We start from the raw sequence: 4,413 nt of genomic DNA, 5'->3' as shown, positions 1-4,413 counted from the left end.
CTCACCTCAGCCTCCCAAAGGCGCGGGATTACAGGCTGAGCCACCGAGCCCGGTTTATGAGTGATTCTTTTGGTGACTGTCTTCCCTGGTCTTGAGGAAAGGGAAAAAATTACATCTCTTCGGAACATTGTATTCCCCTCACACAAAAACTTTCACCTGTTCCCGTCTTCCCCTTAAAGAGGGAGAGAAGGTAGTGGTAGTGCTGATGTTCATAGCTGGTACCTCTCATGAGGCCCAGTGGGGAAGAGACAGACTCCAAAAATGGATGCTTTTGATAGTCTAGTTCATTACTGTTTGCAGAGCATTTCAAACATGGATGGGGGATGGGGAACCCTTAGCACCTTGTATTCTTAGCTGTGAGCTCAAAAACAGGGTTCTATTTAAAATGAAACAATCCCTGACATAGACAATCAAATTAAGTGGACTCCAAACAGTTTCATATCATTAGAAGCACAAGAGCATCATGTGTGGTAGAGACACAAATATGTGTAAGACATTTTACAAAGGTTTAAAATTGGTTGTATTTTTGATAGTCTAGTTCATTACTGTTTGCAGAGCATTTTCATATATATTGTGCCATTTAATTGGATGTCTGGGCTGTTGCTGACCCATGATCCTGTCCACAGAGTGCACTGGAACATTTTAGAGCATTGGGTTTTTGTTTTTGCTTTTTTTGAGTCAGAGTCTCATTCCATCACCCAGGCTGGAATGAGACACTCACGGCCACCCCAGTGTCAGCCTGCTGGGCTCCGGTGATCCTTCCATCTCAGCCTTCCAAGTAGCCAGAACTACAGGTGTGCACTACCATGCCGGCTAATATATTTTTTTTTTACTGTAGAGATGAGGTCTTGCAAAATTGCCCAGGCTTGTCCCAAACCCCTGTGCTCAGGCAATTCTCTCGCCTCTGCCTCCCAAAGTGCTGGGATTACAGGCTGAGCCACCTAGCCTGGCCTATGATATTTTTAGTTTACTTTGCAGTTAACTTTCCTCTTCAAGATGCACAGCCTTCTTTTCAGAGCCAAAGGGTATCTATCCAGAGCAGATCTTAGATTGCAACCCACTGCAAGAAAGGAACATCTCTTCATCTATTTCAATCTCCCATTAATTTGTCATTTAGATTCTTTTTAACAATTGGAATTGATTTTAGGACTTTCGTACCATCTGCATACCTACCTTTATCTTTGTTATGTGATTTTTTTAAAAAGTGTGTCAGCCGTGGGTAAGATTAAAAAAAAGAAAAAGAAAAAGAAAAAAAGTGTGCTTCTTAGAATTTAATTTAATAATAGTGGTTTCCACTATTATTAGGCAGTCCATAGAAAGGCCAGGAGAAGTCCTGCCCTTCTCAACTCTTTCCTGACTCCATTTCTTTCTCTTTTTAACTTTATTTTATTTTATTTTATTTTGGGTTGAAGTCTCACTCCGTCACCCACACTGGAGTGCAGTGGCTGCTCCTGGCCACCACAGCCTCGACCTGCCGGGTTCCAGCGATCCTTCCGCCTCAGCCTTCCAAGTAGCTGAAACTATAGGTGCGCACTACCACACCCGGCTAATTTTTGATTTATTGTAGACATGAGGTCTCGCCAAGTTGCCCAGGCGGGTCTCAAACCCGCAGGCTCAGGCCATCCACTCACCTCGGCCTCCCAAAGTGCTGGGATTACAGGCTGAGCCACCGAGCCCGGCCTCTTTTTAACTTTGAAACCTTTGCTTGTATGACGTGTTTGGATTGTGGGTGAAGCCAAAAAGTCTGTAGATTTAAGCATAACAACAAGGGATAGAGAAGAAGCACTTAAAAAATCTTTCTGTAATGCTTGGACTCCCTTCAAGATTTACAATCCTGGTGGGGTGCGGTGGTTCATACCTGTCATCTTACCACTTTGGGAAGCTGAGGAAGGAGGATCGCTTGAGCCCAGCAGTGTGTAACCAGCCTGGGCAACATAGTGAGACCTCATTTAAAACAAAAAAAATTAGCTATCTGTGGTGGTGCACCCCTGTAGTCCCAGCTACTCTGGAGACTTATTAGGGAGGATAGCTTAAACCCAGGAGTTAGAGGTTGCAATGAGCTGTGATTTTGCCATTGCACTCTGGTCTAGGCAACGCAATGGGACCCTAACTCAAAAATAAATAAATAAATGCATACATAAATAACTGACTGAAAGCGGGGACTTGAACAGATACTTGTACGACAAATGCTCATAACAGCATTATTCACAATAGCCAAAAGATGGAACAAATGAATGAATAAGCAACATCTGGTATAGACATACAATGGAAAGTTATTCAGCTGTAAAAAGGAAGGAGGTTCTACCACATGCTACACCATGGATGAACATTAAAGACAGTGTGCTAAGTGAAATAAATCCCAAAAGGACAATTTTGTATTAGTCCACTTATACGAAATATCAAGAGTAGTCAAAGCCAGAGTCTGCCAGGGGTAGGATGGCTGCCTGGGACTGAGAGGAAGGAAGAATGAATAGGGAGTTAGTATTTATTTATTAATTTAGAGACAAGGTCTCACTTTGTTGCCCAAGCTGGAGTACAGTGGCATGATCAGAGGTCAGTGCAGCCTTGAACTCCTAGGCTCCAGCAATCCTCCCACCTCAACTTTCTGAGTAACTGGGACTATAGTCATGAGCCACTACTCCGGCTAACTTATTGTAGAGACGAGGATCTTGCTATGTTGCCCAGGCTGGTCTTGAACTCCTGGGCTCAAGTGAATCTTCTCGCCTTGGCCCCCCCAAAGTGCTGGGATTACTGGTGTGAGTCACCATGCTTGTTAGGAGTTTCAGTTGGAGAAGATGAGAAAGTTCTGGAGATGGATATTGGTGATGGCTGCGTAACAATGTGAATGTATATATGCACATATGTATTTGTTTATTGATTTATTTTTGAGATAGGGTCTTGCTCTGTCCCCCAGCTGGAGTGCAGTGGTGTGCTCACAGCTTACTGCAGCCTGGAACTTCTGGGCTCAAGCAATCCTTCTGCCTCAGCCTCCCAAGTAGCTGGGACCACAGTCGTGTGCCACCATATAACCATATACCTAAAAATGGTTAAAATGGTAAATATTATGTTATTATCATTATTTTTTGAGTTGGAGTTTCACTCTGTCACCCAGGCTGGCATGCTCACGGCCATCCCAGTGTCAACCTACTGGGCTCAGGTGATCCTTTCACCTCAGCCTTTCAAGTAGCCAGAACTACAGGAGCACACTACCATGCCTGGCTAATTTTTTAATTTTATTGTAGAGATGAGATCTTGCCAAGTTGTCTAGGCTGTTCTTGAACTCGTGGGCTCAGGCAATCCTCTCGCCTTGACCTCCCAAAGTGCTGGGATTATAGGCTTAGAGCCATCATGTCCAGCCAATATTATGTTATTTATAGTCAGTCACTGTGTGGACTGAATTGGGTCCCTCAAAATTTACATATTAAAGTCCTTAACCCTCAATGTGACTGTATTTTTATTTTTTAAGAAATGAGGTCTCACTATGTTGCCCAGGCTAGTCTCAAACTCCTGGGCTCAAGCAATCCTCCTACCTTGGCCTCCCAAAGTGCTGGGATTACAGATGTGAGCCAACATGCCTGCTTTGACTGTATTTTTATATAGGGCTTTTAAGGAAGTGCTTAAGATTAAATGAGGTCATAAGGCTGCCCCCTAATCCAATAAGACTAGCATCTGTAAAGAAAAAAAAAAGACAGTAGGAGTGCCCGTTCATAAAGACCATGTAAGGACACAGTGAGACGGCAAGCCAAGGAGAGAGCCTCATCAGAAACCAACTCTGGAGGTATCTTGATCTTGTATTTCCAGCCTCCAGAATTGTAAGAAAATAAATTTCTGGGCCAGGTGCAATGGCTTATGCCTGCAATCCCAGCACTTTGGGAGGCTAAAGTGAGAGAACTGCCTGAGCCCAGAGATTCGAGACCACCTGGGCAACTTGGCGAGCTCTCATTTCTACAATAAATCAAGAAAAATTAGCTGGGCATGGTGGCTCATGCCTGTACTTCCAGCTACTTGGAAGGCTGAGGCAGAAGGATCGCCTGAACCCAGCAAGTCGACGCTGGGGTGGCCGTGACTGTGCCACTGCACTCCAACCTGGGCCACAGAGTGAGACTCTAACTCAAAAAAAGAAAAGTAAAGAAAAGAAATTTCTTTTGTTAAGTCATTCAGTCTCTGATATTATTTTATGGCAGTCTGAGAAAACTAACACAACCATAATTTTTTTTTTTTTGACACAAGGTCTTGCTCTGTCACCTAAGCTGGATTGTGTTGGCATGATCACTGCTTGCCAAATTGACTTCCAAAAAGCACTAGCCAATTTATATTTCTACTAGCAGTGCTAATAGTACCAACATTAGATACTCCTATTTAAAAATATTTCCATTAGGCATCTTAGTTCGCATCTATAATACCAGCAACTTG

This window comes from Carlito syrichta, unplaced genomic scaffold (genome assembly GCF_000164805.1).
Source record: "Carlito syrichta isolate Samal-C Ts95f unplaced genomic scaffold, Tarsius_syrichta-2.0.1 Scaffold312207, whole genome shotgun sequence".
In the NCBI taxonomy this organism is placed as follows: domain Eukaryota; kingdom Metazoa; phylum Chordata; class Mammalia; order Primates; family Tarsiidae; genus Carlito; species Carlito syrichta.
Note: the sequence above shows the minus strand (reverse complement) of the source record.